Genomic DNA, 23379 nt, shown 5'->3' with positions numbered 1-23379 from the left:
AGGCGGGATTTCCCAGGAGAGAGGAAGAGGAGAAGGAATCTAGGCAAATGGGATTTGCCAGCAAGAGATGAGCCACGTGACAAAGCACGGATTTTAAAATATGGGTTAATTAAGTTATAAGAGCTAGTTGAAAACAAGCCTAAGCTAAAGGCTAAGCTTTCATAATTACTAATAAGTTTCCATGTCAATATTTGCCCGCTGGCACGCCTACAAGAAAGTACTACAGCCTTCTGTTGCTTGTTTCTTTTGGAAGAAAGCTTCTTTCCCAAGGGTTTAGAAAGTGATGGCTCAAGATAGTTTCCTAGTGTCTCAGTGGCCCCTGCTGTCGTCTTTCAGTAATATTTCAAAACTCACAACCAGATCATCTCCGTTAGGTCCCCGCTTAGCCAGACCTCTTCGCTGGGCTCTGCTGTCCTTGTTCTGGGTTTTTATTCGTTGTTCTCTGGGGCTCTGCCTCAGACAGGAACACCAGTCAATTTAAGAGTTCCTGGGGCCAGAGGGCTGGGGAGATGCCTCAGTGAGCAAACCTGTCAGTCCCCCAACGTAGGTAAAGGACAGAGGTGCGCGTCCGTGATTCCAGCGTTCCTATGCTGAGGGAACGGCAGGAGGACCAAAGACACCTGACTACAAACAACAGTTCTCAAGATTAACCGGCTGTGATGACTTATACCTATAATCTCAGACCTCGAGCGGCTGAAGCAGCAGGATTGCTGTGAGTTGGGGCCACAGTGGGCCACATAGTAAGTTCAAGGCTAGCCTGGGGTTAAAGAAAATTGTCTATGGAATCTAGACATAATGATATCTTGTCACTTTAATTTTGAAATTTATTTTAATTTGTGTGTGTGTGCCCACAGAGGTGGTCTTGGAGCTGAGTTATACCTGCCTGCGTTGCCTGGTTTTTGTTTTCTGGGTTTTTTTTTTTTTTTTTTGGTAATAAATGCAGTTCATGAGATTTGATTCTGCTACGCTCACTCTGATTTATGAGGAAGTTTCATAGTTTCATGCGTGTTTAAAGGTCTGTGTTGGGGACTGGAGAGGCGGCTTAGTGACTAAGAGGGCGGTCTGCTCTGGCAGAGGACCCAAGCTCAGTTCCCACTCCCATATGGCAGCTTGCTATTGCCTGTAACCCCACCTCAAGAGGGTTTCACATCCTTCTCTGGCCTCCAAAGGCACCCGCACTCCTGTACACACCCACACAAGCACAAACACAGACACATAAATGAAGATAAAATAACTCTCTTTAAAAACCTGTGTCAGGCAGCCAGGGAGCCTCGGCAGGTTCAAGTACTGCTGACCTGAGTGTGGTTGCTGTACCCCACAAGGTGGCAGAAGACTCCTCAGAGTTGTCCTCAGACCTCCACACACACACACACACAATAAATCAATAACCCAGGCAGCCATCATTGTCCCAGAACCCTGTAATATAGCTTTACAATTTACAAATGCATAATTACATGTCAAAGAAAATAAACTCACTCATTTGTGAACATTTTTGTGGGTAAATTTTAAGTGAACAAAATTAATTTAGTTTTTAAACTTTTTATTATTTGATTTGGTGTATGTGTCATCCCAGGGGAAGAGTTGGGCACATGACACCCTGTGGAGGCCAGCAGACAAACCTCAAGAGTCCATTCTCTCCTTCCGCCATGTGGGTCCCAGGAACCAAACGCAGGTGGCCAGGCTCAGTAGCAGACGCCTTTACTCACGGAACCGTCTCACTTGCCCCAAAATTAACTAAAATGTTTAAAAGCAAAACATTACCCCTAACAGATTTTTGCATCAATAGGTAACTAACCCATCATCCAGAGACAGCTTGGCTTGGGCCTTGTTTGTTTGTTTGCTTGTTTTTGACACGTCCTCACGATGAAGCCCTGACTAAGCATGGAGCTCACTCTGTAGCCTGGGCTGACCTTAACCTCAAAGCATTCCTCCTGCAACAGCTAGGTCTATGGGTGTGTAGCAAGGAGTTTAAAACCAAGTTTTCCCTTTGTTAACACTGTTTATGTCTTCATATTTCTTTATTTTAGTGAACTTTTATTTCAAAGATACAAGTCAGACACTACAAATAAGATTTCAGAATGGTCGGGCGTTGGTGGTGCACGCCTTTAATTCCAGCATTTGGGAGGCAGAGGCAGGCAGATATCTGTGAGTTCGAGGCCAGCCTGGTCTCCAGAGTGAGTTCCAGGACAGCCTCCAAAGCAATACAGAGAAACCCTGTCTTGAAAAAACAAAACAAAAGGAATATGTGTTGAGCAATTTTCTTTTTAAAAGTTATTTCACCTACCCAGAGTAGTTAGACAAGAAAAAGAAGCAAGGACACCCAAAGCAGACATTGTTTTCTTTAACCAAGCATGACAGTGCACCCCATAACCCTAGCATTTGGGAGGGGAGACAGGAGTACCGGCTGTTTGAAGCTAGCCTCAGTTACACAGTAAGTTTTATGCCAGCCTGGGCTACAATGTCAGAACATAAAGGTGTTTTTAAATAACTGAATACCCAAGATAGGAAATCAATCTAGCTGCCTATTGATGCAAAAATTCAAAAGATAAATATTATGTTATGAACCATTACTCAATCATTTTGAAATAAAGTCCTACAACATGGATGAGCCTAGAGAAAGAAAACTATATTAAGTGAAATAAGCCAGGCACAAAGACAAATACCCCATGTTCTCACTCCTGTCTATATAGAAGCTAAAAAGTTGGTGTCATAGAAACAGAGAAGTTTCCAGAAGCTGGGACGTGGGTGTCAGGGAAATGTTGGTAACTGGATAAAAAATTCAAACTGTTTGATGTTCTTGCACTATAAAGATAAGTTCCATATTCCATAGCATTCTGTGTCTGTAGTGAAGCTTCCCCACTCCTCAGAGGCTAGATTCCCAAACATATAGTTTGTCATTGTTCTGTTTGTAATGCTGCTATAATTTGCCTTTTGTTGCTGTGTGTGTCAAGTTGACAGCCAAAGCTAACTGTAACACAGACCCTAGAACTCCCTCATCCAAGCATTCAACCCTGGATTCCTAAGAAACACTCATTCCTTCTTGTGACCAGCCCCTGACAGCCTCTCCCTTCTTTGAATTTACCTATTTAGGCGTCTCATGTAAGTGGAATCATGCCATATTTGTCGTTTTTCACACTTTTCAACTTTATGTGTGTGCATGTTGGGAGGCAGAGAAGAAAGGGAAGGGAGGAGGAGAAGGAAAACAATGTAAAAGATGCTAGCAAATATAAATATTAAATATAAATATATAAAATGAGTGACAGCAGGGGGCTGGTAAGACATCCCTGCAGGGAAGGATTTTGCTGCCAGGACTTGAGTTCAAGCCCTGGAACCCACTTGGTGAAAGGGAAGCTCTGACTTCCATATTGTTGTAATCTCCACACGACACAAGTGCACACACAGAGATGCGTGCACAGACACAATACGTGGATAAAATGTTAAAAAGCGTGACAATGGGTCACATGAGTGAAGATCCTCAAGAGCCCCAATTATTGCTTGGAGCTTCCTTTTTATGGAGTTCAAGAAAAGGAAGAATTCTGTTGCCTGGGGGTTATAACACAGGTGGTTACTTTATTCCTTATTTTCTTAGATTCACTTATTTTATTTTATAAGTATTTTGCCTGCATGTTTGTACGTACACGACATGCATGCCTGGTGTCCTTGGAGGCCAGAAGAAGACATCTGATACCCTGGAACTGGAGTTGGTGCTGGGAACTAAACCTGGGTCCTCTTTCAAGCCCCAGGGGTTTTGATTGGCAGGAGGCATGCTCATTGTGCACGATGCATCTGAGTTTTAGTAATACGCACACCCAATTATGCATAGGGATAAGATAGTAAACAAAGGTTCTCCCTAAAAGTCCATTCAGAGGACAGCTGGCCTTACTGCAGTGCAGTCTGTGGTGGTTTCAATGAGAAATGTCCCCAGAGGCTCATGAACTTGAGTGCTTGGTTCCAAGACCCTGGCACTGGTCAGGAAGGTCATGGAAGCTTTAGGAGGGGGTAGAGAGTACATTTGGGGAGACGCTGAGAGTTTTAGACCCATTGCACTTCCAGATTCCTCTTCCTCTGCTTTATGCAGAGGGTTAAAGGTGTGATCTCTTAGCTTCTTGATCCAGGGCCTGCTGTTATGCTCTCTCTCTCTCTCTCTCTCTCTCTCTCTCTCTCTCTCTCTCTCTCTCTCTCTCTCTCTCTCTCTCTCTCTCTCTCTCTCTCTCTCTCTCTCTCTCTCTCTCTCTCTCTCTCTCTCTCTCTCTCTCTCTCTCTCTCTCTCTCTCTCTCTCTCTCTCTCTCTCTCTCTCTTTCTCACACACACACCACAAGCGAAAATAAACTCTTTCTTCCCTAAACTGTTTTACTTTTTATGTAACGAAAAGTAACTAACATATGGCCTAGACCAGTCTGGGTCCAATACCCAACCCTATATTCACACATAACTATAGTACAGTTAAACAAACTGGGGAGAACTTGTTCCCTTGTTCAGATGGGGGTGGGGAGGGGAACGAGGCGGGAGAGGGCCAGTGTGCATGCAGCTCAATGAAGGTGAGGGCCCCAGGTTGCTAACAGGTTATTTATTTCATTGTTTGGAGAAGGTGTGTGTGCCCAGTACAGACAGGTAAGGATCCTAGGTTTCCCGTGTGTTGTTGGCCCAAGCTACATGGAGCCCCAGGCTGAAAAAGTGATTCCTATGCTTACCTGTTCCACCAGGTGGCGCACACCTGTGATTCAAGCACCCAGGAGGTAAAGCAGAGCAATCAGAAATTCAAAGCCGGCTCAGTTACTGTGAGCGTGAGGTCAACCTTAGCCACCCGTCTTAAAAATCAAACAAACAGAAAATAAGGAGGAGGAGGAGGAACAGGAGGAGGAGGAGAAGGAGGAACAGGAGGAGGACCACAAAACACAAGGTTGGATGTGGTGACATTTGCCTTCAATCCCAGCATTTGGAGAGACAAAGGAAGGCAGATCTTTGGTCTGTGTAGTTTTCCAGGTCACTCAGAGATACACAATGAGACCTTGTCTAAAAAAGAGAAACAGAACAAATGGGATTTTCCCGCTCAGGTGTGTATAAGTCATGCTGCCCAGACATGGTCATACAAAACTCCCACAGAGTCAGTGGCTGAGCCCTGGGATCTTGTCTCACCAATTTAAGAGTGAATTTCAGGCTGAAGAGATGGCTCAGAGGTTAAGAGCACTGACTGCTATTCCAGAGGTCATGAGTTTGATTCCCAGCAACCACATGGTGGCTCACAACCATCTATAATTGAATCTGGTGCCCTCTTCTGCCATGTAGGCAGAACACTGTATATGTAATAAATAAATAAATCTTTTAAAAAAATGAATTTCACAGACAAGAATTAATCCCGGCACTTTGGAGACAGAGGCAGGTGGATCTCTGTGAGTTCAAGGCCAGCCTGGTCTACAGAGAGAGTTCCAGGACAGCCAGAGCTGTTACACAGAGAAACCTTGTCTCGAAAAACCAGCAAAAGGACGATGAGGATGAGGAGGTTAGCAAGGCATTGTTACTATAGAGAAAGCTTACAGGTTGCAGAAAGCAGAGCTATGGAAACAACGCTCTGGAGATGGCCACAGAGGGGGGAACCACAGAGTGACCTTGTAGGGACTACTGTGGACTTGTGGCAGGAACTGGAAAAGACTGGGGTCATTTTTGCTGAGATTGGCTAATTCCCCAAGGATCTTACAGCTTGAACCAGTGGCCAGCCCACACGCACTGTGCTCGTCCCCTGACCCAGGGGGCTCAGTCATCACTGTTCACAGGCTCCTTGCTCAACTAGGGGACTGGGTGAGTGGCTGAAGCCCTCACTCTGTCCACCTCTGACTTCCGGTTTGTTAACTCTCGATCATTAGCTGATTGGTGTAGGTACTGACCTCACGGGTGCCACCACCCCATTGGCCCCTGGGCAAGGCTATGGTGCACTTTCTGGTACCGACCCTGCGCTGGTGGTCCTGGGTGCTATAAGAAAGCAGACTGAGCAAGTTTGGGGAGCAAGCCAGTAAGCAGCACCCCTCCATGGCCTCTGCATCAGCTCCTGCTTTAGGTTTCTGCCCTGTTTAAGTCCTGTTCAGACTTCACTTAGCATTGGAGTGTGACCTGGAAGTGTGAGTTAAAATAAATATTTTTGGCCCTAAGCCACTTTTGGTCATGGTGTTTTCTCACAGCAATAGAAACCCTGACTAAGACACCAGTCTTAGACCTTGGCAGGGTCTAGGTTATTAATTAGGCTGCATTCTCTTCGTTCTCACACTCACATGCCCAGCTTGCTGTTTCACCATGGCGAGAGCTAACTCCGCCTCAGCCACTCAGAGGTAGCTGCAGTCTTCTTGGAGTTCCCCATATCTAGCTTCCTGTCTACCAGGCCCTGGAATGATTCGTTTCAATGGTGAACTTGACACATTCTTGGGAAGAGTCTCAGTGCAGGTCTGTCAGGAGTGTGTTGCCCCGTGGGCTCGCCAATGAGAGATTCTCCTTAATTGACAGAGGTGGGAAGACCCACTCTGAATGTGGGTGCTACTATGGAGTTGATAAAGTCCTGAGTGTGTGTGTATCGTTGACACAAACGCAGGCGTGTCAAGGAGCCCAATTCTGAAAACACACAGGAATGGCAAAGGTTTATTTACCCAGGTCAAATTCAGGGAAATGGCAAGGCCTTTCTGTGTTCTGAATGTGAATGTTGCCACTAAGAGTAGACTGTATAGCCCTCAGTTTCCTCCTCCTGGATGACATCTCGTCAAGCTGTACACAACAAACCCACCCCATTCAACGGTACCAAGTTCTGAGCAGTTTGAGTTTGAGAACCCTGATTGGGGTTGGGGAAGAAATAAAGAAAGACTCACCTACAGAAAAGCTGGGGTCAGATGAGTGTGCACTCTAACTGAGTGGCATCTCAACAGTCTGGAACTTCAGCCGTGTTTATTAAACACAGCATGGAGGCAGGGGTTGGCTAATTCTGGTAGGAGGTCTGTAGGTGAGCAGTCCCAGGCTGTGACCATCCAGACAGGACTCTGCAATTGTACTTTTTGCATACACTTTTCAATCCTGGAACTTGGAACGCCCACCACCAAAGAAAGCATTGCCATCTATCTGAGTCTCTCCAGGGGAGGCTTTGCCGCTCCCACAGGGCTGAAGCATTGGAGTCTTTGGCATGGTCACACTTGTGTCAGCAATACATGTTCACTCAGGACTTCCTTTACCCAGGGATCTCTACACAGCTGTGCTAACAAGTTTTATGTAATGTTGGCCCAAGCTGTCATTATCTGAAAGGAGGGAACCTCAATTAAGAAAATACCTCCATAAGACTCAGCTGCAGGGCATTTTCTTAATTAGCGGTTGATGTGGGAGGCACCAGCCCATTGTGGGTGATGCCATCCCTAGGATGGTGGTCCTGGGTTCTATAAGAAAGCAGGCTGAGCAAGCCAGGAGGAAGAAGGGAGTACCCCAGGGCCTCTTCATCAGCTCCCCTGTCCTTCTTGAGTTCCTGTCCTGACTCCCTTCAACGATGGACTACAGGGTAGAAATGTAAGCCAAATTAACCCTCTCCTCCCCAACTAGCTTTTGGTCAGGGTGTTTCATCACAGCAATAGAAACCCTAATGGGGACAAGAGCTGTATGTAATAAACGCACCGAGTTTCCTGGCTGCTGCTGTGTCTCCACCAGAGCTCAGGGCCACCCAACCCCAGCTTCTCTGTTCTCAGTCTGTCGTTTCTTGATTCCCCTTTGCCCCAGTCAGGTCAACCCCAAAACCACTCATGTCAAGGCATGCACTATTTCTTTGGCTTGGGTCTTGGACTGCGTACGAGTAGAGAGGGTTAGCCAAGCACTACACACACACATTCATCTCTCTCAGCTCTTGATAGAGCAATGACTAGCTGTTAAAGCTGCCTTGACTTCCTTGCTACGACAGATTAGAATCTGGAACTATGGACTAAAACGAACCCTTTCTCACCTAATCTGCCTTGTGTCCGGGTATTTTATCACAGCAACAGAAGCAAAACTAGGGCAGGCTGTCTGCAGCGGCCCCTGCCCTGGAGTAGGTAGAAGCCTCTTAGAAGCTGTCCTTAACCACAGTTCAGACTGTTAGAAATAGCAGCACTGGAAGCAAGTCCATGTGAAAGGACAGCAGACCTTTGTGTATGTTCTTCAGGAAAAGGATTCGTGAAAGCCCTTAGCCACCCACATGATCAGCCTGGCCGTCACACACTCAGCCGCAGCCTCCAACGTTCATCCCCAATGTCCATGATCGCACTGTTTTAACCTCAACACTTTTATAATGTCTGTTCTCGGTACATGAATATCACTAGGAGCCTATAGAGCCCCTGATGTTTGGGGGGAGTTATTTTTGAGGCAGATTCTCACTAGGTCTCACTGTGTAGCCCCAAGCTGGCCTTGAACTCATGGTGGTCCTCCTGCCTCAGTGATGGGATAACAAAAGTGAAACCCCACACCTAGCTTCAAAATCATGCGTTGTCTTTAATTAATTAGTGTATATGTATGTCTGCATGTTCCCACACATGCGTTGTCTTTAATTAATTTGTGAATATGTCTGCATGTTCCCACACATGCGTTGTCTTTAATTAATTTGTGAATATGTCTGCATGTTCCCACACATGCTCTTAGGTAACCACAGCCTGGAAGAGGGTAATAGAGAGCTAGAGTTATAGGTAACTGTGAGCTGACCAATGTAAGTTCTAGGGTTCGATTCTGGAACTCTGGGAAAGCCAGGAGCACGTTTAACTACCCCTAAAGTCATGTCAGAATAGAGTTTTACTAGGTACAGGCTTAATAGCTTTAGAAGCCTTTGGTCAGAATTTCAAGCCCCATCATGCAAATAGTCTTTGATCTGAACCTGAGTCTTCATTTCGGGCCGTTTGTCATGTGCAGAGAAGGGACGAAGGCTTTGAAGGAGACCTTCAGAGGATGTGTGCCCTTTAGACTTCAGGAAAGATGTGGCTAGCTCCACTTGCAGAAGGTCCAATGGTGACAGACTGCTGCTAGCCGCTGCTGGGGGGTGGGTGCCCCAAAGACAGGGTCTCAGTGCCAGGGACAGGTGGAGTGGAGTAAGACAAGACTTGCTGTAGAAGCAGAGACAGGGAGTTGCATGTAGATTCTGAGAAGTCCATGGGTAGAGAAACTGTTTGTCAGGTGTCTGTGAAGGAACCATTCAGGGGGATGCCATCTGCCAGGGCAGGGAAGGCAGGGAAGCTTCGTCTCCATCCTGAGAGGAAGAGGAAGGACATTGTGTATTGCCATTTTCTGTGCCTGGGGCTGGAGAGATGACTCAGTGGTTCAGAGCACTGGCTGCTCCCAGAGGACCCTGTTTTGATCTTCAGCTTCTACATGACAGCTCACAACTGTCTGTAACTCCAGTTCCAGGGGCTTAAAGGCACCAGCACACATGTGGTACATAAATCTATGATTTATTTACCACCTCGGGCTCTTACAATCTTTCTTCCCCCAATTCACCAAGATCCCTGAGCCTTTGGTGTTGGGGGGAGGGTGTGATATGCATGTTTCATTTAGGGCTGATCGCTCCAGTCTCTTATTCTCTGCCACTGACCAGTTTGGGGGGGGGATCTCTGTGTTTGTTAAACATAATATATACTTGACTCACAGAACATGTAAACATCAAGCTGTTACTGACCTGGAAGCGTCACCTGGAAAGCTTTCACGGTGTTGGAAGGTGTTATGCACCTTGCCAGAGAACAGTAGTCCTTAATCTCATCCAGATGTGAACCTTGCACCTTATAACTGGGCCGACAAGGTATGCCCGCTGGAGCAATAGTGGCACACATGTTATGGGAGTGACCAACCTCTTTCTGATCCATATGATAGAACCCATACCTGGCATTGTTAAAGCAGCCAAGAACCTGAGGCTAGATCAGTCATAGGCTCTAGGAGAGGAATCAATACTATTCTTCTGCCAAATGGATATAGTATTAAAATGACTGCTAATGATTTATGGCTATGCTCATAGATCAGAGCACCTCTCAGCCCTCAAGAGAGATGCTTCTCTTTGTAGTAGCTGGCATTAAGTCATTTCTGAATATTTTAAGTAAGATTAGGGCCTGGCAGTTCATTCAGTGGGTAAAAGTTCTTGCCACAAAAGCCTGATGCCCCAAGACCAATCCCTAGAACGCATAAAAGGCCAAATTCAGTGGCATTCATCTGTAATCCTGCACTTGTTGTGGAGTATTCCTTTACACCGTGTGAAGATGTGTCACTGTGATTGGTTTAGTAAAGAGCTGAATGGCCAATAGCTGGTCAGGAAGAGGGTAGGTGGGGCTTCTGGGGACGGAGATCCCAGGGAGAAGAAAGAAGGGGTCCCAGCTAGACCCAAAGGAAGCAGGGCATGCAGGAGGAGAGGTAAAAGCCACAAACCACATGACAGAATATAGATGAATAGAAATGGCTAATTTAAGTTACAAGAACTAGTTAGAAACAAGCCTTCATAATTAGTAATAAGTCTCTGTTATGATTTGGGGGCTGATGATATGAGAGGTGAAGAGATGAACCCAACACAGTGGCAGAAACATGAGAGACCCTGATTCAAAAGCAGGTGGGAGGAGGAGAGATGGCTCAGCGGTTAGATCACTGGCTGCTATTACAGAGGGCTTGGCTTTGACTGCCAGTGCTCACAGGGTGGCTCACAACCGCCTGTAACTCTAATCTCAAGGGATCCGAGGCCTCTTCCGGCCTCCATGGGGAAACAGGCTTGTGTGTGGTGCACAATCAATTGCCCAGGCCAAACACCCATGCACGTTAAAAAAAAAAGTGGAAGGAGAGAACTGGTCCCCAAAGAGTTGCCCCTAGAGCCGGGCGTTGGTGGCGCACGCCTTTAATCCCAGCACTCGGGAGGCAGAGGCAGGCGGATCTCTGTGAGTTCTAGGCCAGCCTGGTCTACAGAGCGAGTGCCAGGACAGCCTCCAAAATAATACAGAGAAATCCTGTCTCAAAAAACAAACAAACAAAAAAAAGAGTTGCCCCTTTACCTCCATATGACACACATATGTCATCCCCACACAATAAATTAATAGATCTTTAAAAAAATAAACCTGGGTGGCACACACCTCTAATCCCAACACAGAGGAAGCAAGGGAAGGCAGATCTCTGTGAGTTCAAGGTCAGCCTGGTCTATATCGTGAGCTCCAGGCTCATCTGGGCTACACAGCAAGACCCTATCTCAGGTAGGTAAGGCTTTAGATTTATTGCTTTTTAATGATTGTTTGGCACAATTCAATAAATCAACAAAATAAGAGAACATTGTGTCATTAGATTCTAAAATCACTTTAAGAAACTCAGCAGCCATTGCTAACGAAACACTATGCAAATAACAACATAAACAGAAGACATAAATAATGCTTGCTGGCCGCTGCAGTGTTCACGAGCGCTCATTTGAAACCCTCCACTTCACTTGCTTCCAGTCGGCTGGAAACCACTCATCTGGGGACTTAGACAGTTCAGCATGTTTTGCTGTAGGTGACAGCTCTGATACATGGGTTATGACGACAGTGACCACTTAGGTTACTTTTAGGAACGTGAAGCTGGCCGTTGCTCAGTGCCAACTCTGTTTACTTGCACCCATGAGAGTGTGCGATGAGGGCCGACACAGGATGAGGAAGCTTGACATCGCTACTTCCATACTGTCTGCCTCCTTTGCTGCTTTAACCTCTGGGCCAGTCTATTAGTCAAGGTTCTTTTTTAAAATTACTAATTAATTTTACAGCCTGGCTGCAGTCTCCCTCCTCTCCTCCCCTTCCCATCTCCCGACTCCTACCTCTAACATCCCCCCACCCCCATCCTCACCCCCATTTCCACCCCCCCCAGTCCACTCCTGCTTTGCTTCTTTCAGGAAAGGGAAGGCCTCCCGTGGATATCATACCAAGTTGCAGTAAGACTAAGGCTGGGCAAAGTGACCCAGTATGAGGAGTAGGATCCTGAAAGCCAGCAAGAGGCTCCCTGGTTGTCAGTTCACTCTCTGTGAGGCCCCCGTGAGCCCAGAATAGTTGATTCTGTGGGTTAAAAATGTCAATGTAATGATGCCTAACTATATTCTGCTATACACATAGATTGGTGTGTAGCCCAATTGTCATCAGAGAGGCTTCATCCAGCAAGTGGTGGAAACAGATGCAGACTCACAGCCCAACATTAGGTAGAGCTCAGGGAATCCTGCAGAAGAGGGGAGAAAGTATTCTAGTCAGGTTTTTTTAGAGGAACAGAACTTAGAGAATGAATCATATATGTACATATATATATGATATATCACACACATATATATGTATATTCTTTTAGTACCACAAACTTAAACATGATAATCACTGATATTCTATTTTTTTGTTTGTTTGTTTTTTTGAGGTAGGGTTTCTCTATATTGTTTTGGAGACTGTCCTGGAACTCGCTCTGTAGACCAGGCTGGCCTCAAACTCACAGAGATCCACCTGCCTCTGCCTCCCGAGTGCTGGGATTAAAGGCGTGCGTCACCAACGCCCAACTAATCACCGATATTCTTTTGATTAATGTTATATTACATAATAAATCAAGGAAAGAAACATAAATACCTGTACAAACACATTCTTAACAAAATATGACAGAAACACTCATGGCAGTTATAATCCATTTCTGTAACTAGGTAACTAGTCATGTGGTCTTAGCTGGTATTTATAATCGACTTTCTCTATTACCCATTCTGTATTCCCTCTACCCCCAGCAAGAACGTCAGCGGGCTTCCATTCCATCCTCTGTGGTTCACCTATAGGAGCCTGCCACATGCTCCAAACACCATCCGTATCTGGCACTGAGACCTCAGGTATCATCAGGTCATACGGCCCAAGCGGTAGCGCAGCCTGCACAGCCTGGACCTGTTGTTGCTTCCTCCTCATGGTTTTAATTAGCAGTCAATCCAGTGGGCAAATTGATATTTTGTGGCGAGACAAGGCCGTCAATATCTTTTTGAGCTAAGTTATGACACAGAGCAGGAGAGTTAATATATCCTTGAGGTGAAGCTACAAAGGTGTACTGCTGATCTTGCCAACTGAAATTGCTTCTGGTGGCCCTTATGGACAGGTACTGAGATAAATAAAGGCATTTTCTAGACCAACAGTTGCATCCCATGTACCAGGAGATGTGTTAATCTGTTCGCGTGAAGACACTGCATTTGGTACGGCAGCTGCAATCAGAGTCACTACTTGATTAAGTTTGCAACAGTCCACTGTCATTCTCCACGATCCACCTGCCTTCCGCCCAGTCAGATAGGAGTCAAAGGAAGCTGTGATGGAAATCCCAAGTCCTTCATCTTTCGAGTCTTTGATGTTGGCACTAATTCCTGCAATTCCTCTAGGGTGCAATACTGGTTTTGATTCACTTTTTTTTTTCCCTAGCAGAGGCAACTCCAACAGCTTCCATTTGCCTTTCCAACCATAATAGCTCTCACTCCACAGGTCAGGGAACCAATGTGGGAATTCCACCAACTTTTAAGTATATCTACCCCAATTAGGCATCCTGACACTGAGGTAATAACCACAGGATAAATTCAGGGACCCACTGGACCTACTGATAGTTGGACTTCAGCCAAAACTTAGTCACCTCACCTCCATAAGCCTCTCTTGTTGCTGTTATTTTCATCTAAGTTGTTCTATTTACCAGTAAAGATTCGTGAGTCAGATGTTGGCGTAAAAACCTGCTAGATGGGGGCTGGAGAGATGGCTCAGAGGTTAAGAGCACTGACTGCTCTTCCAGAGGTCCTGAGTTCAATTCCCAGCAACCACATGTGGCTCACAACCATCTACAATTCAACCTGGTGCCCTCTTCTGGCATGCAGGCAGAACACTGTATATGTAATAAATAAATAAATCCTTAAAAAAAAAACCTGCTAGATCAGAGAAGCAACCAGACAACCTTCCCTTTTGGCCGGAAACCCAACAAGAGATCAATAGAGGCCCTAGCTAAGACATTGTGTAACTGTGTATGCATATGCCATATGTGTGAATGTCCAAGGAGGTCAGAAGAGAGTGTGCGATCTCTGGAGCTGCAGTTACAGGCAACTGTGAGCTGTCAGACAGATGTGCAGATGGCCAAACTCTGGTTCTCTGAACAGCAGGGAGTGCTCTTAACCTCTGGGGCTCCTCTGCAACCCACTCTGCCACAACCAAGCTTTCTTTCTTTTAAACAGTTTTTTAATTCTATGTGTATTTTGCCTGTACTATGTATGTGACAAGAGCACAGAAAAGCCAGAGTGTGGCTGGAATGAGTTACAGACAGTTGTTAGTTGGCGTGTTTGTGCTGAGACTCTAACCTGGGTCTTCTGGGAGAGTAGCCAGAGCTCTTAAGCCCGAGCCATCTCTCCAGCCCTGCCTCAAGCATTCTCAACAGGCACAGTTAAAATACTCCACTTAATCACGGGGCTTTTACTGCCACTCACAGAGTCACTTTCGTGCTCTGAAGAGTGGGCACAGGAGGACATGAGTTCTCCCGTGACCATGGGGCCCACGTATCCCCTTGAGTACCTCACCTGCTAAGAAGCCAGTGCCCAGAGGGAAACAAACTATACACATTATGTTCCCTGCATTCTGCCAATATCACACCTTCCATTGTTCTTGAACTTCAGAGATAGGGTTTGGAAGGGTTGGGGATACTCCACACCCAACCGTGACACAGGAACCTACCTGCTTTTGATATCAGACTTCCCCTAATGCATCCTGACTCAAATGAATAAACGTTGAGTTTGGAGGTGAGAGGGCTCCCTGCCGAGGGTATATGTGCCTGGGCTCAGTAGTTAAGAGCACTCTTGCAGAGGACTGGAACTCAGTTCTCATGCACCCAACCTGGGGCCCCAGTTCCAGGAGATTCAATCTGCATGCATACAATATTCATACGCATGAAGTAAAATCATAAATCTATAAAAAATAGCATGCATTCCCAAAAGTCAGATTAGATTACCATCTGGTTTTATTCCTCTGTGGAGTTACTAAGGCTTTAGGTAAGTTTAGGTTCAAACTATATTTGTGAGAATTGACTGAACAGCAAACTAAATAATTCATCATGTAATTTACCAGATAAAGAGAGAGCCCACACTTGACACTGCTTGGAGGGTCAGGAACTGACGCTGGACAGCCCAGAGACCTAGGATAAAACACAACTGGTCAAAAATAAAATAAATTGGAAAGTCAATGAAGTGATTCCTAATGATATTCTGCTATACTCATAGACCTAGGCCTACCATAATCATCATGAGAGGCTTCACCCAGCAACTGATGGGAGCAGATGCAGAGACCACAGCTAAACATTAGGTAGAGCTGGGAGAATCCTGCTGAGGAGGGGGAGGAAGAATTGTAGGAGCCAAAGGGGTCAAAGGATACCCTGAGACAGCCCCCAGGGTCAACTAAGGAGGATTCATGGGCTCACAGAGACTGGGAGATGTTGCTGAATCTTACCTGCTTTTGGAACCCTTTTCTTCCTGCTGGTTTGCCTCATGCAGCCTTGATATGAGGGTGTGTGCCTTTATTGGAACTTGCTACGCCATGTTTGGTTGATATCCCTGGGAGGCCTGTGTTTTTATGAAGGGAAACAGAGAATTGGATCTGGGGGAGATAGGAAGTTGGGGGAAGGGTCAGAGAGAATGGGGGGGGTGATTGTAGTTAGGATGTAATAATGAAAGAAGAATAAATAAACATTTAAGAGAGAGAGAGACTGCTGACAGTGGTGGCCCACGCCTTTAACCCCAGCACTCAGGAGGCAGAGGCAGGCAGATCTCTGTGAGTTCAAGCCCAGTCTGGTCTACAAAGTAAGTTCCAGGACAGCCAAGGCTACACAGAGAAACCCTGTCTCAAAAAACCAGAGAGAGAGGAGGGGGGGAGAGAGAGAGAGACAGAGAGAAAGAGAGAGAGAGATGAAAGAGAGAGAGAGAGACAGAGAGAGGAAGCAATTATATAACTATTTCAATGGAAGCAGAAATAGCATGTAATAGCATTTAACAACCATTTATGAGCAGATTATTTAAAAATTAATGCCCTGGGATGCTGGAGAGATGGCTCATTGGCTCAGAGCACTCGTTGCTCTTGTGGAGGACTGGGATTTGGTCCCCAGCACCCACGTAGTGATCACAATCTTCTGCGACTCCAGTTCAGGAGCTGCTGACACCCCTGCTGTGGGATGCTTGTACACTGTGAAGATGTACTGCTGGGATTGGTGTGATAAGAAGTTGAACGGCCAATAGCTAGGCAGGAGGTGTAGGTGGGAAATAGAGGCAGAGAGGAAGGAGGAGATGGATCCGGGCATGCCAAAGAGGCCATGGAAACACAGAGAGGAAATGGGGTGCAAGATAGAAGAGAGGTAACACCACGTGATAAAACACAGATTAATACAAATGGGTTAAGTTATAAGAGCTAGTTGGGGACAAGGCTAAGCTAAAGGCCAATCTTGCATAATCAATAAGAAGTCTCTGTGTCATTATTTGGGAGCTGGCTGGCGGGACAGAAAAAGACTCCTTACAACCTCCTTCTGGCTTCCTTGAGCACTAAGGACAGAAGTTTACAAAAACATTCATGCAGGCAAAAACCCACTTACACAAAATAAAAATAAGCCTTAAAAATTGTGACTACCAGGGCCGGGCGTTGGTGGCGTATACACTCGGGAGGCAGAGGCAGGCGGATCTCTGTGAATTCAAGGTCAGCCTGGTCTACAGATTGAGTTCCAGGACAGCCTCCAAAACAATACAGAGATACCCTGTCTTGAAAAACAAAAAACAAAACAAAACAAAACAAAATTGTGACTACATTGCAGAAGGAAAATTACTCTCCCTCCCTCAGCAGCCATCAAGGGCCAATAGCTCCTCCACCAGGGGGAGGCCTCTTGAGCCCCGCCCACATCCATGCTGGAATGCTGATTGGCTTGACCTTGTGTAGGTAATCATAGCTGCTGTAGTCCATCAGTACAACAGCCATAACAGCACTCCCAGGCTTCTAGCCCATCCCTTCTGTTAGCATCCAGGCACACACCTTGGCCCTCACCCCTTGGGGACCCTGCAGAGGGCGTCACCCCTCCGTGCATGGCAAGCAGTATCCTCCTATCTCTAAGAAGGCACAGGAGGTCCCTTTAAGCCCCAGCCACCACCTAATCCCAACCCCCTCCATCTGAAGAGGCAGGCAGGTCTTGGCCTCTCTCCTTTCTCTCCACCATAACAGATAAGTTCATTGATGACTTTTCTCCCCCGGTAGTGACTTGCATGGTACCTTTTGTCTAGTCTATGAAACTTAGCCACTAGGAAAGAAATTTCCAGGCCAGTTCTAAGTTGATTTCTCTATGTTCTGCAACCACAGTGTGTCACAACACTACAGAGTTCTGAGGTTACAAGCATGCACCACCATAGTGTTTATAGCGCCGGGGATCTAAGCCTGGACTCTGTACCTGATAGCCAAGGATTCTATCAGCTGAGCTATAATCTCAACTTGTACCCCACCCCCAATCTGAAGGGGTCAGAATATTGAAGCCAAGTACTCTTACATAGTTAACTTTACCATTCAGCTATACTGCCCCCATCAGGCAGGGTCTTACTATGCAGCCCTGGCTGGCCTGGAACTCACTATGTAGACAGAGCTGGCCAGCTTTAAAGCCCTAGAGATTGCCTCTGCCTGCCAGGTGCCATGTTTAGGGGCATGTGCCACCACACCAGGCTCCCATATTTTACTGAAGCTTTGTTTGTTCTTATAACTGCAGTTGTGAGAAACAAGATAGAGGCAGGGTCCCCTTTACACATCTCCTCAGTAGCAATACCTGCAGAGTTCTAGTACAATACCACAGCCAGGCTTTTGACTGATACAGCCAATATGAAGAAGCATTTCTTTTTCTTTTTGTTATTCCCCGCCCCATGCTGACTTCAAACTCACCATCCTCCTGCCTCAAGCTCCCGAGCACGCTGGGCTGACAGTCACGTGCTACCTTGTAAACATACAGAACGTTTCTGTCACTACCAAGGTCCCCAAGGTCCCTTAGATGGCAGGGTCACTTTCTTCCCTTCCCCACATCCTCTTAACTCTTGGCATCAACCAGTAAGTTTAACACTACAATTTTGTCATTTCAAAAATGTTCTATGCATGTACATGTGCTGTGTAACCTTTTACACTGGGCATTGTTTCTGCAGACTCACTCAGTTGTCGTGCGTATCAATAGTTAGTCCCTTTTTACTCCTGAGTATTAAATGCATCGTGATGTGGATTGCTAACATTTGTTTAATCATTCACAAGTTTCAAGGGCATCTGGGTTGCTTTCCTTCCGGTTTTGCCTGCTATAAGCATTTCTGCCCAGAGTTTTGTGTGCACTGGTCTCACGTTTTCAACTGGCCCCCAGGCTAAGATGGTATTTATGGCCCTTTGTGTTTCTCGTTCCTTTACTTTGCTAATAGTCCATATTTACAGAGTGTTTCTTACATGCTGGGCCCTGTTCTAAGAACTTTACAGGCATCCCTTAATTCTCACAATTACTGTTTCAGGAAGGAGTTATTGTCTTCCCCACGGAACAGATGTGGGAACTCATGATGAGAGCAGTACACAGCCAGCACGCATGCGCACTCAGCTTTGAGCCTAAAGTCTGGGCAACCGACCACCTCACCAGTGTGTTCCACAACCAACCTGCTGGGGGTTCAGAGAGGAGACTTACAGCAGTCGGGCTAGGGGCTTGCTGAAAAGTTCTGATCTGAGGGTAAAAAGGAAATAAATCGGCTCACACACGTGTTCCTCTCATGGCTCTTGATTCTTCAAAAATTGTTCTTCCCAAAAGTTCTCTCAAAGGCTCTCTTTAAGATTTCTCCTTTAAAGTTCTCTCTAGTAATTTTCCCTCTATAAGCTCTCTTAAGGTTCTCTTAAGATCTAAAAGTTCCTTCTACAAAGCCTCCAAAAGTTTCTTCTTCTAAAAGTTCTCTCGATTCCGCAAGACTTGTAGTTTTTATATCCACCGGCACATTTAACAACTCTCTGGGCATGCATCTCTCTCAGAGCCAGGAAGGCAGGTAGGATCTTAAGAAAAGCAGGTGCCTCCTGTCTCCCCCCTGGACAGGACTTCCTAAACATCCTGGCAAACTTAAGTCTCAGGGGAGACAGGACTTGCCACAGGTGCTGTTAACTGACTAAAGGGGGCTTCTCAGTGCTACATGAAAAGGAAGAGTAAGGCTCTGCAGTGTGAGATCCTGAGACTGCAGCTCTTACTGCTGACGCCCTGTGAGAAGGAGTTCCTTTCTCTGGGGCCAAATTCATAGTAACAAATATTCTGGAGTTGATACCTAGATACCTAGATACCTACTTCTGTAATAAATGATAAAGGCTCCTAGTACCAGACTCCAGTTGGCCCAGGTTCTTTCCTTATGGAGTAACCAAAGCCCTTCATTCCTGGAGGATCTAAACTTGTAACTGCTTGTTCCTGCTGCTTTGGGGTTCTGTTAACTTGAACTTTGGGACACAGGGGTACAAGGTACCCCCGAGTGTTCCCCTGCACTGCATTCTCCCTCCTCCCTGACCCCACTATGTAAAGGTAACACTATTTCTTCTAAGTCATAAATCTCCCATTTAACATCTGTTCCCCTTTTCTACCTGATAACTCAATGGCTTGAAGAGCTCAAACAAGCCAGGCAGCTGTCCAGTTGAGTCACTGCTAATGGAAGAAAATCTTTCTGAGCACTATTCTAGTTTGCTTTCTATTGCTGGGATAGACACCTTGACCAACAGCAACTTGGGGAGGTTCAAGTCACAATCACGGTGCGTCACTGAGGGAAGCCAAGGCGAGAATCCAAGCAAAGACCATGGGGGATGCTGCTTACTGACTTGCTCCCCAGGCTCACATTCGGCTAATTCAGACCTCCCAGGATCACCTGCCCACTGTGACCAGCCCTTCTCACATCAATCATTATCAAGAAAATGCCCGCTTGGATGAAGGCATTTTCTCAGTTGAGGTTCCCTCTTCCCAGAAGACCCCAGTTTGTGTTGACTTGACAAAAAAAATCAGAACTACTGTCCCCCCTCAGTAGGCATAAGAAAGCAGACTCAGCAAGCCAGTAGTCAGCTCCTCCACGGCCTCTGCATCAGTTCCTGCCTTTGCTTTCCCTGAAGATGGACTGTAATCTGTAAGCCAAATAAACCCTTTCCTCCCCAAGATGCTTTCGGTAACACGCTTTTAACCACAGCAATAGAAAGCAAACTAACACAGCATGTGAACTGAGAACCTTGGTCAGAAACCAGAGTGTGGGACACCCTAAGTGCACTTAAAACACCCCAGAATGCCACAGGGGGCCAGGTAGCAGGTGCACGTAGCAAGGCAAGTAAACAAACTAAACCCTTGACACTTCCTTGTAGAGAAAGCATATTTCTACACCCTCCCTGCTGGAAGAGGGCCAATGTAAGCAGCCCTTCACAGGCAGTGAGCTGGTTTGGCAGCTTCTGTGTGCCAAGAGGACCTTCGGCACCGCTGGGGAAGGCCCCCCTAGCCTGGGTTTTTCCCCGGGGGGTCCATTTAGGGGCCTTCTTCCCAGGCCCCCTTTCCCTAGCACTCTGATCTCACCCTACCCAGTCTCTGTACCCAGCCAAAGTATTTGCATTTGTCAACTTCAAGGCAGCACTCAGACTTTGCTTTGTCCACTGGAGGATTTTCCTTCTCCACCAACTTCCAAGACCACCTCTCAAGGAATTTATCTACTAATCTTGTTTTTATTCATGTGTCTCTGTGTGTATGTATGCATGTGCTGGTTGAGGCCAGCAGATTCTCTGGAGTGGGAGTCACGGGCAGTTATGAGCCACTCAGTAAGGATTCTGGAAACTGAACCCAGGTCCTCTATAAGAGAAGTAAGTACTCTTAACCTCTGAGTCATTTCTCCTGTCCCCTTTTTATTTATTTTTTAGTAAAGAGGCTATTATTCGTTATTTGCAATTTGATGCAAAGACCACTGATTTCCTAGATTTTACGATACTTTTTAAACAATATTAAATTACATTTTAATTTGTTTATTGTGTGCCTGTGTGTGTGTGTGAGAGAGAGTATGTACAAATCATTGTGTGTGTGTGTGTGTGTGTAAGCTCTTAGAGAAAGTGAATATTTGAATTATGAAATTTTATGTTTGTGGCTTGCAGAATGACTCTGCAGGTAAAGGCACTTGCCACCAAGCTCAGTTCCCCAAACCCACCTAGTAGAAGGAGAGAACCCACTCCCCAAAGTTGTCCTAAGACTTCCCCATGCACACCATGCTACACGCATGGCCCCCACACGCACACACAAATACGTAAATAAATGTGAAATTTTAAAAAGTCGAGTCTGTTTAAGATCCTATGTTTTATAACATTTTTGTTGTGGTTAAAGTGCTAAGTGTGTATCGCCAGCTCCCTTCCTTCCTTTCTATCTTTAAATGTGTATCTTGAGTGTGAGTACGTCTGTGTGCCATGTGCACACAGTGCCACTTGGATCCCAGGGACTGGAGTTACATATGGTGTGAGCCACCCTGTGGGTGCTGGGAACTGGACCTGGGCTCTCTGGAAAAGCAGCCAGTGCTCCTAACTGCTGAGCCATCACATTGGCGCATGGGTATCTTAAGCTGTAGCTCAGTGAAGCTAAGCACAGACCCCTGGCTGTGACCACACACACACACACACACACACACACACACACACACACACACACACACACACACATGTCTCCAGTAAACAATCTCAAGAGGGCCCACACCCTTAACCCCAGCACTAAGGTGGCTGTGCATCTCTGTGAGTTCAAGGCCAGCAGTCTGGTCTATATACATTGAGTTCCAGGCTAGCCAGAGCTGCATAATGAGACTCACATGTGGGCGAGGGGTTGGGCCTTGCTACTGTAACTGCAGTCACATTTAATACACAATGGGTCCTGGGTGCTTTTTGCACGTTTTCTCACTTAATTTTCCAAACTGGTTATTCTTGCAGAGATGAAACAGAAAGGTTAAACCATGTACCCCAATTTGTATCTAGTAACTGGTGAGACCAGAATGCAAACACAGGTAGTGTGGTTCTAAAAGTTTGTGGTTTATCTGTTAATAATAGGTCTCTGAGCTGGTAGCATACGGGGAGGCGCCTCCCCACCCCGCCCCACCCCCGCCCCCCACAACCCAGGCTGGAATGCTGTTCTCATTATCCCTCACATGTGCTCCTGAATCCCCTGCAGTGGGCGGAGGAAGGAGAGATTATTGGCAAGCCGGGGCAAACTAGGGATCTGCAGCCTCCCTGGCCCTCGGTGTGTTCTCAGGCTCAGCCTGGCTCTCCGGGTAAATAAGTTAATCCCTGGTTTAGGAGGAGAGATGAGTCATTGGCTTTTGTTGAGATCCAGAAGCCCCCAAGTGGTTAGTTATTTCTCAAGGGAAGAGCTAGTACTTGCTGAAGAGGGCTAGGACTCCACATTCTCTATGTGGCCGGAGCCAGTGATCTGGGCTTGCGCAACTGCCCCAGCCCTCCAAACCCTGAATCTGCTGAGTCACAGGCCCAGAGGGCAGATGTGACTGAACTTCATCTAGAAGCAGCCTGAGAGCTTTCCTGTTGCACTCAGAGGTCACTGTCTCTGCCTGTCAAGTTCTGGTGAAACCCTGACAGCTCTGGGCCGTGTGTCCGTGTGTGTGTGTCCGTGTGTGTGTGTGTGTGTGTCCGTGTCCGTGTGTGTGTGTGTGTGTGTTCCTGCAGAGTGTGTGTGTGTTCCTGCAGTGTGTGTGCTCTGGGCCGTGTGTGTGTGTGTGTGTGTGTGTTTGTGTGTGTGTTCCTGCAGAGTGTGTGTGTATGTGTGTTCCTGCAGAGTGTGTGTGTGTTCCTGCAGAATGTGTGTGTGTTCCTGCAGTGTGTGTGTGTGTGTTTGTGTGTGTGTGTGTTCCTGCAGAGTGTGTGTGTGTGTGTTCCTGCAGAGTGTGTGTGTGTTCCTGCAGAGTGTGTGTGTGTGTGTGTTCCTGCAGAGTGTGTGTGTTCCTGCAGAATGTGTGTGTGTTCCTGCAGTGTGTGTGTGTGTTCCTGCAGTGTGTGTGCTCTGGCCGTGTGTGTGTGTGTGTGTGTGTGTGTGTGTTCCTGCAGCACTGTGACTACTCCACCCAGAGCAATTGCATGCTTCTTCCTGCTGCAAGGACACGTGAGAAGCTGACCTTTGCTTCTCTTCAAATACTATTTTTTTAAAAAGTGATGAATTGAATGTACTGGCCCGCCCTCCAAACAATAATCCCAAGCGATATGACTCAGCAAACCCCAGTGTCAAAGGCTACAATGGGACTGGGTGACTCCTCCCAGTGGTGTAGAGGTACAAAAATCTGAAGTCAAAACCAGGAATCAAACCACGGGCTCCACCGTGTGACTCTGAGCAAGTTACTCCCCCTTTTTCAGCTGTCACTTCCTTATTTGAAA

General features: G+C 46.5%; 1 long non-coding RNA gene across 2 annotated transcripts in view; it reads right to left on the bottom strand.

Moving 5' to 3' along the window:
- Nucleotides 1-11841: 11841 nt before the first annotated feature.
- LOC121142410 overlaps nt 11842-23379 on the bottom strand; it is a 36158-nt gene continuing 24620 nt past the window's right edge. The window contains exons 2-4 of one of the 2 annotated variants that reach the window (XR_005879428.1): nt 15439-15551; nt 15058-15127; nt 11842-12178 (exon numbers count right to left, since the gene is read on the bottom strand). This is a non-coding gene — a long non-coding RNA (uncharacterized LOC121142410). Of the gene's footprint in view, nt 12179-15057; nt 15128-15438; nt 15750-23379 lie in introns of those variants that run through there. The other variant, XR_005879427.1, reaches the window with a different exon arrangement.

Source organism: Mesocricetus auratus, unplaced genomic scaffold (genome assembly GCF_017639785.1).
Source record: "Mesocricetus auratus isolate SY011 unplaced genomic scaffold, BCM_Maur_2.0 Super-Scaffold_100009, whole genome shotgun sequence".
NCBI lineage: Eukaryota > Metazoa > Chordata > Mammalia > Rodentia > Cricetidae > Mesocricetus > Mesocricetus auratus.
This window is presented reverse-complemented; position numbering and strand designations above follow the sequence as displayed.